This window comes from Argentina silus, assembly GCF_951799395.1.
Source record: "Argentina silus genome assembly, chromosome: 12".
NCBI classification, from domain to species: domain Eukaryota; kingdom Metazoa; phylum Chordata; class Actinopteri; order Argentiniformes; family Argentinidae; genus Argentina; species Argentina silus.
In genome coordinates this window covers 20,174,459-20,184,118 of record NC_139666.1, presented here as the reverse complement: position 1 = coordinate 20,184,118, position 9,660 = coordinate 20,174,459, and the positions used below count along the sequence as shown (strand labels likewise).

The window sequence follows — 9,660 nt, the reverse complement described above, 5'->3', positions numbered from 1 at the left end:
AGTGAATGCCGCACTGCGCCTCTCTCTCTCCGCCGCCCACTCTCGCGGGGGCTGGCTCGGGCCTTATTACACCCTCAGTCGGGGTCGTAATTACTGCCGCTCCGCTCCGCGCTCTGCTCCACTCCAGCTGGCTCCCGAGCGAGGGGGAAGACAGAGCTGAGTGCCCCCCCTCTCCAGGTGGGTTCTTCCGGTCTAATGTCCCCCCCACCAGGTGGTCTCTCCCATCTCCCGTCACCCTATCTCTCACTTCCCCCCATCACCCCCAAACCCCCCCCGCCCCCCTCCGTGCATTCCCCCCCCCCCCCCCCCCCCCCCCCGAGCTTGCATGCCTCAGATCCCACAACCCCTGTGAAGATGGGAGAGAATGGGAATTATGAATGCTTTCATTGGCCTGCCTGCATATCTGGTATGTTTGTGTATCTATCACAGCTGTGTTTGGCTGACTGAGGTCTGCAAGATGGAACAGTTACTGAAGACCTTTTGGCGTTTGGAACGCAGCTCTCTCTGGGAGCTACAACCATTCTGAGGCATGAGACATTGGTTGCAGGACCGTGCTATTGTTTTAATGAAGTACAGAGAGGAATTTCTCTGTGGTGAAATGGGGGGGTGGGGGGGGGGGGTGAAGGAGAGAGATGGACAAATTGAAGTGGAGAGAGTGTATGACCCATTTTGAGCTAGGGGGAGAGAGGGGTTGGAAAATGGGATTGGAATACCCAGTAGAGGTATTCAAGGTCATCCTGGCTCAATGTCAGGTGCCACATCTCGTGTTCATTGGTTGTCCTCCACCAGCAGATAGCCAGGCCTTCAAGTGGTGTGTCTGGTATGGACTGGCATGGCTGCTGAAACAGCATGTGGTATTACTGTTAGACTCTGTTAGAATCTGAGAAACCCTGCAGCCTCCACACTGCAACCTTCCATCCACCTCCCCTTGCTTACCTACTGCCCTATGAAAACTCTATCCATCCAAGCTACTACAGCTATACAACGCATGCATGCATGCACACACACTGTAGTTACACAACCCATTCATATTTACGCTGCTAGCAGACTGTTGTAATCAGTCCCCCCAGCTCCTTAAGACTGTGTGGGGAAAATGTTTAGCCCACAGCACACACCTGGTCCTGGGAAGCACTCATACACACACACTCATACACACACACACACACACACGCACACGCACATGCACACGCACACACAGACACACACACACACACACACACACACACACAAACTCATACACACACAACACACACACAAACTCATACACACACAACACACACACAAACTCTCACACACACACACACACACACACACACACACACACACACACACACACACACACACACACAGACCACTGCCTGGGCATATCCCCCCTACAGCAGCATGTAGTGTGTATGAATAGCGTGGAGAAACATCACGGTGCTTCTGGCATGCAGCGACGCTGACGCTTTTCTTTATTATTCTTTACTAACTGGCCCTGAGAGAAATAAGCAAACATTACTAAACAATACCTGTGTAGTTACACTGTAGTTAACCTCGCCAGGAAATTCGAGGCAGAAATTGGGTAGCAAGGGTTGGAGACCTGTAACATGCTTTCCACACTCCCAACCAGTCAATAGGCAGCTCAATACGGAACAGCCAATCGTTTTCACTGATAACCCACGTACTGTTCCAAACAACCCAATTATAATTTCAAGAAAAGTAAATACCCTTTCGGCGATGTCCCATTTTCAAAAACATAGCTTGCTAGGAATGTTCTTTTGTTCATAGCCAATCAAAATGTCAACTCACGCAGCCGCTCGCAGCCAGCATTCCATCTGAGCCAGATCGGCTAATCAAACAGAGGCGTGAGAATAACGTGATTTGGAAGTAAGGCTTTGTGAGACAGACTACACTGTAGGGCATGTTGTTGGGTGTCTGTGCTTTGTTTGAACTTTTCACCCTGATTTCCAACTGCCTTGACATTGTGGCTAAGTTCCAGTGACATGCATGTGGAGACAGTTATAGGGGGAGAGATGACAGAGCTGGAGTGACAGTTGGTGAGAGACCAGGCCCAGGGGAGGCTGGTGGAGGTAGAAATCGGAGGACAAGCTCATTGTAATGCACATGTTTGATACCATTCCTCATTAACACGTGTGTTTGATACCGTTCCTCATTCCGTTCCGTGCATTACAATGTTGCCAACTGTTGCTAAGTAGCACTGATGCTAATACCTCAGGGGGCTCTAAGGGCTCTGCCATTTCATTACCTCAGAGCAGAGTGCCACTCCAGCCCTGTGGCACTCCAGTGGAGGGTGAGAAACACACACTAGGGGTGAGAGAAACACACACTGGGGGTGAGAGAAACACACACTGGGGGTGAGAGAAACACACACTGGGGGTGAGAGAAACACACACTGGGGGTGAGAGAGACACACACTAGGGGTGAGAGAAACACACACTGGGGGTGAGAGAGACACACACTGGGGGTGAGAGAGACACACACTAGGGGTGAGAGAAACACACACTGGGGGTGAGAGAGACACACACTAGGGGTGAGAGAAACACACACTGGGGGTGAGGGAAACACACACTGGGGGTGAGAGAGACACACACTAGAAACACTCATTTGGAGGGAGAGAAACATACATTAGAAACACACACTGGAAACACATACTAGGGCTGAGAGAAACACACACTGGGGTAGAGAGAAAAACATACTAGAAACACACTAGAAACACACTAGAAACACACACTAGAAACACACTAGAAACACGCACTAGAAACACACTAGAAACACACACTAGAAACACACTAGAAACACACACTAGAAACACACTAGAAACACGCACTAGAAACACACACTAGAAACACACTAGAAACACACACTAGAAACACACTAGAAACGCACTAGAAACACACACTAAAAACACACTAGAAACACACACTAGAAACACACTAGAAACACACTAGAAACATTCACTAGGGGGGTTTACAGTCGATCTGAACATCATGCTCCTCTGTGTCCACAAGCACAGGCTTGTCCGCGCTCGCTAACTGATGCTGCTTGTAACGCAGGTGGGGGGGTGGAGCTTTATAATGGATCCGCTGTCTTTGACTGCTTCATGCATTACAATGAGGCCCGTCCTCCGATTTCTACCTCCGCTAGCCTCCCCTCTGTCTAACTGACGTCTCCGGGAAAGGTAGGGGAGCACACAGGTGTCAAGGTTCTTTGATGGAGCGCCAGGGACATATGAAACGCAGCTGGGAACGACGTCTCCCTGCCAACGCAGGCTACGGAGATATAGGAGCCCGCTTTACAAGGAACGACCACTCTTCTCTTGGCGAAGAGAGAGAGAGAGAGAGAGAGAGAGAGAGAGAGAGAGAGAGAGAGAAAGAGAGAGAGATAATAGGAGGAGGGGGGGGGGTACAGTAATGTATGACTCCCCTGTCGTTGTCGTCAACGTGATACCATGGTTTCAGGTGGTGGAAGCTAAAGCGCTGCCTGACGTCTACCTCTTGTCAGGTTGACCTTTTTAAAGCAGCGTCTCTCCGTGTGTTAATGGATCTCTGGTGAACCCCGGGGCCCTCGGCTTCGGTCACTCACACCACCTGAGCCCGGTCTCCTGGACAAGCCTGATTATTTACTCCCTAATTACTCTCCCTCTCTCTCTCTCTCTCTCTCTCTCTCTCTCTCTCTCTCTCTCTCTCTCTTGTTCTCTCTCGCCCACTCTCCCTCTCTCTCTCTCTCTCGTTCTCCCTCTCCCTCTCTCTCTCGCCCACTCGCTCTCTTCTTCCTCTCCCTCTCTCTCCCTCTCTCTCTCTCCCTCTCTCTCTCTCACAGCTCTCTCTCTCGCTGAGCCTCCGTACAGAAGGCTGACCTCCAGGCCATCCTCCGAGGCCAGGCAGAACTTGTAAACCCTGTGCCCAGCTGGCACAGGCTAACTGCAGCTCCGTCTCTCTGTACACTCCTAATCTTAATTAAGTCCTTCACTGCGCCTCCTCTATCTGTTCGGGAGCCTGTGTGCACTAACGGGCCAAGTTGCCTCTGGCACCAAGGAGTCCAGTAGGTATGCAGTGCAGTCTGATTGATAACATGCTCACTGAGCAGAGAACAGGTCAAACTTCTAGCTCTGTCTTAGTTTTTACCCTCCGAGATTTTGTTGTTGTTGTTGTTTGTCAAACTATTCCGTCTTCAATCTTGAAATTTGCATGCACCTGCTATCCGTACAGATAGAACGTCTGTATCATGTTGTTTACTTAGTACCAGAGTCCAGCTGTGTGTGTTGTGTAACTAAGCCTACAGGGCCTTCCCCCAGCAGGACCAGACGGTACACTAGGTGGAATGTGTTTGTGTGATTCATACCACACTTTTAAAGACCCGATGAGTTAAAGGGACACCCAGATTACAGTACGAGGTCGTTCATCGTAAATCCAACCCGACTGTGCTAATTTTAGCCACAGAAGTGTTTAATTCATGTGGCATTAATCCCCCCCCCCCCCAGACACCTCACACCCGCCTGCCCTCTCCCCCTCTCCCCCCACAGACAGACACCCCGCCCACTCCTCCTTCCCATTCCCTGTTTAAGCTAGGAGCCTCCCTGCTGCATGTTCCCATGCAAGGCGCAGTAGCACATCTCTGCCTCCAGGGGGACAGGGAAATGGCTCTAATTAGGACCAAAGTGGGGCCCCTGGTGTTCTGATTTACACCACTTGTTTTGCACGCTGTGATTTTAATTGGGATTTTAAGTGGAATGCCTCGTCCTGCTCCTCCTCCTCCTTGTCCATCTGTCTGTCTGCCTGTCTGTCTGTCTGTCTGCCTGTCTGTCTGGAGGAGAACAGTAGTTATCGGGATTCAGAGCGAGGCCCTGGTTTGTGTCTGTCTGTCTCTGTCTGTCTGTCTGTCTGTCTGGATGGAGGAGAACAGTCAGAGATCCTGGCTGGCCGCGTGTGTGTGTGTGTGTGTGTGTGTGCATGTATGTGTGTGTGTGTGTGTGTGTGTGTGTGCGTGTGCGTGTATGTGTGTGTGTGTCCGTCCTACTACTGCGTTGACTCAGACAAGGCCAAAGGTGGGAGGGGGAATATGAACAAGGCTGTAGCCTTTCCACATCATGTCCTCCAAGACACGGATGTTTAGGCATTCTAGCCACACCAAACAAATATTTATATTTGCTTAACGACATGCTGTGTGTGTGTGTGTGTGTTTGACTGTCTATTGTTGTGTGTGTGTGTGTGTGTGTGTGTGTGTGTGTGTGTGGCTGTCTAATGCTGAGCATGAGTGAGCAGGAGAGCATATGACAGTGGAAAAAGAGAGAAAGAAAGCGCTGGACACAACCATTGTAAATGTTCTAACCCAAGTTTAGTTTGTATATCATTTGGATTCTCTTCCCTCCTGATGCAGTGGAAGGTCAAAACTTTATCATCCCAAACTGTATGATGTCACAGGCATAGCATCATACTGTTTAACATTGAGGCAGAGAAGGGCTACAGGGTTTAGTGGTCAACACAGTTCAGCAGAGCCTTAACCGTGGTAGTCTGGGCAGTCTCTATTATTTTCAAGACAGAGAAAAGGAAGGGAGGAGAAAAGAACAATTTCATGTTAATTGACACCATGGGAGGGACAGCATGCCTGAGCCTCACACAGAGGTTGCCTTAGAAACCAAAACAGGAGATTTTGTTCTAATTTGTTTTGTAGTGATAAGATCTAAAACCCAAATTTGTTTCCGTGTGCGTTTGATTAAATATGCTGGTGCATAACTTTTGCAGTTTTGTGTTCTTGAAGATAAGTACACTCTATTGGTCTTTTTTCCCCTCCCTAAATCACCACAAGGCCTATTGTAAAATATATATTTTTTACAAAAAAAAATGTAACTGTACTCAACTTGTGAGGATGGAAAGAAAGACTTTCAGTTGAGTTGATGTAGTGAGATTTTAACTGTGGAGCCACCTTGTTCCTCTGCTTTCTCTGTTTACCCCCCAGCCCATGAAACTTTGGTTTAAATGCCGTTCCTGGAACGCCCTCTCCCCTCCATTGAGAAATTGGCGGTTTGTTTACGAGAGTGCTCGCAGCTCTTTGTGTCACTCCACACTACTTATAGGAAGGAGGCGAACGTCCAGTGAAAGACTCATCCCCTCCCCCTTTCTCTCTCTCTCTCTCCTCTCTCTCTTCCTAGAAAAGGTTTCTAAAGGAGAGACGGCCTTCTTAGCCCCATCCCTGCACCCACAAGGAAGATGTTCCAGTGATGCCTATCTGGTGAGTACGCTTCGCTTGCAGCCTCAAGAGGTTGTGATATTCTGTTCTTTTTTGGGAGGAAGCAATGAATCTCCCTTTTTTAGCAGTTTTATCCTCAATTCTCATCCTCAACAGCTGATAATGCCTGTTAGTTTAAAAGTATTTTACCCCTCTGCACTTTTTCTTTTTTAAATGTAGAGCTGGAGGTTTTTTGGTGTTGATTGATCCTGGTGTTTTGAGAGGGAGAGAGAGTTGATCTTGTTTGGTATGCGTTTGTACGTTGGATGACAAAGTGTTCTGGTACCATACCTCTGAAGTGGTTGAGAAACAGTGGAGACCAAATGTGCTTTAGGAAGCTCAAAGCCATCCCTCTCTCCCTCTGCCTCCCTCCCTCTCTCTGCGTAACCTCCCCCTCCTCTCTACGGCCCCTGTAGTAAAGTGAGGCAGCCTTTTATGTGAAATCCCTTTATTCTGACTGAGAGAAGAGTGTTTTGAAAAGCTAGCATGCTGATGGAGCAGAGAGAGAGGAGAGTGAAACCTTCATTCCTGCCGTTAATGGTGAAGTTCTCCTGCCTGCGGCTCCTATCTACTCCACAAAGTGAAGCCATCTTTGCTGTCGGCGGGAGTCCGCCAGTGTCGGCTACAACTAATTGGCTCTACGTGGGCTAATCAAAGCTCAGAGGTGATATCTCCACTCCTTTCTCAAGATACGGGAAGTTTTGCGTAACAGAGAGCATGCAATATTAAGTGTGTAGATCCTTGAAAAACTTTTATTGAGATGGCTGTCTATACAGGGTAACAGATTGAGTTCTTCATTGCCAGAGGGGACGCTCCTTTGAGTGGAGTAATGCCCAGGCTGGGATATACATTTGAGCTCATTGATCACCTTAGGTTCCGGAGGCCCAACTCTCAAACTCACTCACCCATTTATCAGGAAGCGCAGGCCAATTCGGTTTAAATCCTCCTCCCCCTTTCTCAATTTCCCTGCTTAAGAGCCCTAATGGCTGGCGCTCGCCTCCATTCCATTTTGTAATTCCCTTACATAGCTCTGACTCGCCCGTCTTGAAGCGATTTGCGCCCCCGAATGTTTCCCAAAGCGTGTCAGTGGGGCAGAGAAGTAGGGTTCTCCTCAGGCCCTGTGTGAAGAAGCTCTTCTCTGTTTGTGTTTGTATTGTCCTCTCTCCTGGAGGATGCACAAGGCCAGGAGCGCCTCCCGTGTTCCCCCGCTGTTGTTTGCTGATATTTGGTTCAGGATGACAATGAGCCGGAAGAAAACAAGCCCCTTTCTGTGTGAATGGAGCGTAGAGCCAGAATGGGTCATCATCTATGGGCCCGCTCCAAGGCTCAGTTGTGCCCCCCGGCCACATTAAAAAGCGCGTCATTATCCCTGGCAAATTACCACACGGCCCTTTTGTGGTCCAGCCATGGTACATTAGTGTGCCTTAAAAACGTGGCCTAGCTGTGCCCATTCACCAGACAAAGAGAGGGGGCCATTGGCAGATCCTTGGCCGGTCACACAGAGGAGCCTTTCACAGGAGACCGATGGGGGTCTTCTAGGATGAGCTGACCCTCATCACAGGCAGGGCACCCTGACATACTTCCTGTGCCAAACGTTTCGGTGAAGATGTCATCACCTCACCTAAAACAACAAAAGTAGGTTTGGCAAATTACAGTACCTCATTGGTTTTTGAGGTTATGTGAGTCATAGAGGTGAGGTTGAGCTGTCTTCTGGCTGTCTATTAGCAGTGTATGTTTACAATGATTGAGGGAGTTTTGTCTGATTACCTCATTGGTTTTCTGAAGGTTATGTGAGTCGTAGAGGTGAGGTTGTGGTGTCTGTCTGTTAGCAGTGTATGTTTAGAATGATGAAAGCGAGATGTCTGTACTGTATGTTCTATTCAGTTGAGAGATGGTTGTTATCTCTGCAGGATAGATCATGTTTGATCCCTCCCTTTTCGGTCCTCAGAATTTCAAACATTGCCTGTGGCTTGCACCATCAACTGTCTTCGTCAATTATTGATTCTATCCGCTGTCTGCTTTGGATCCCTAGTCATTGCACACCCAGTATGGCACCCCTCCGACTGGCATGAAGTCCTGTAGCTTCTGATGGAGGTACAACAACACCATGCCAGTCCCTGTCAAAGACCACACACACCTGTCTTGTTGGTGTTTCTTAGGCTTGGATAACGTGCCTTTACAACTGTCAACAATAGGCAGGTAACAAACACAGCCAGAACCAGTCTGGGCTTAGAGTGGGGCAGGGTGAGATGAGATCACGGCTGATACAGCACCGAGAAGGCATCCTGAATCAGGTTTTCTCTGGACTAGAGAGAGAGATTTCATTACTCTCTAACGTTGTTTTCTCTTTTTTTTATGAACTGGGTCTGTGTGCAGCAGTAAATGAGAAAAGCTGAAGCTTTTGTCTGGGGGGGCCACGGTTGGGAACCTGGATGCCCGTAAATCCTGCCTGGCTCTCAGGGTCATTAAGCTGTGAGCTCTGGGCCCTACGGTCCTTTATCATCATCTCCCGGATCAGCGGCCATAACAGTGGCTAACTGGCTAATGATTAGCTGTCCGCAGCCCAGGAGAGCTCTGGTGATGGCTCATTGGATGGGGGGAGGATATGAAAACATATAAATCTGCCTGGAATGTCTCCCTTTGGTTCTCTTGTTAGCTTGTTCACTCTCTGTGTTGGACTGGCTGATTGTTGGGGCTCTTGGTGTTTACTCCTTGCGGATGATTCCTGGAAATGGAGGCAGAAATGCATTGAATGTAAACGTATGGTCCTGTGTGTATATGTGTTTGTTGGTATATTTATGAAAACCGGGAAGCTAAGCAGTGGAGGCTGGTGGAGGTAGAAATTGGAGGACAGGCTCAGTGTAATGCATCGGAACGGAATGAGAACCCTGAACCTGAGTCATATTAAAACTATTCTCCTAATGGGTGTGAACTGGGATGTACGAGAGAGAGAGAGAGAGAGAGAGAGAGAGAGAGAGAGAGTGAGAGAGAGAGAGAGAGAGAGAGAGAGAGAGAGAGAGAGAGAGAGAGACCAGAGGCCAGTAGGGTAGAGCTGAGAGAGATAATTGGATATTGTGTGGAAGAGGAGGGGAGCGAGAAGGAACAGAACTGTGTTTTGGATAATGATTATAATCTTGGTTCTATAGGGAACCCACATGTAATCAGCTTTTCTCCCACTAAATGCATCCCGGCCATGTGGATGTTAGATCACTGCACCCTGGAGTGTCATTAGTATACAATGCAATGGTAATGACTCTTCTATACCCACCAATGTGGTTGAATAGCTCGATGAGCAATTACCGGTTGCTTTTTGTAGGGAGCGTGTGATTGGCTCAGTGTTGCCAATATGAACTATGACCCCAATCCCTTGATCACAGAACTCTGTTGAACATTCACAGAGATGCCCAGACGGGTCATGTGACTGGAGGTCTT

General features: G+C 48.7%; 1 protein-coding gene across 1 annotated transcript in view; it reads left to right on the top strand.

Annotated features, from left to right (window-relative positions):
• The window catches only part of sema5ba (sema domain, seven thrombospondin repeats (type 1 and type 1-like), transmembrane domain (TM) and short cytoplasmic domain, (semaphorin) 5Ba), a 101,491-nt gene that overhangs the window by 16,405 nt on the left and 75,426 nt on the right, over positions 1 to 9,660 (top strand). Inside the window, exon 2 of the mRNA XM_083681862.1 lies at positions 6,152 to 6,231. The gene's annotated coding sequence lies outside the window, so the exon portion shown is untranslated. The remainder of the gene's footprint in view (positions 1 to 6,151; positions 6,232 to 9,660) is intronic.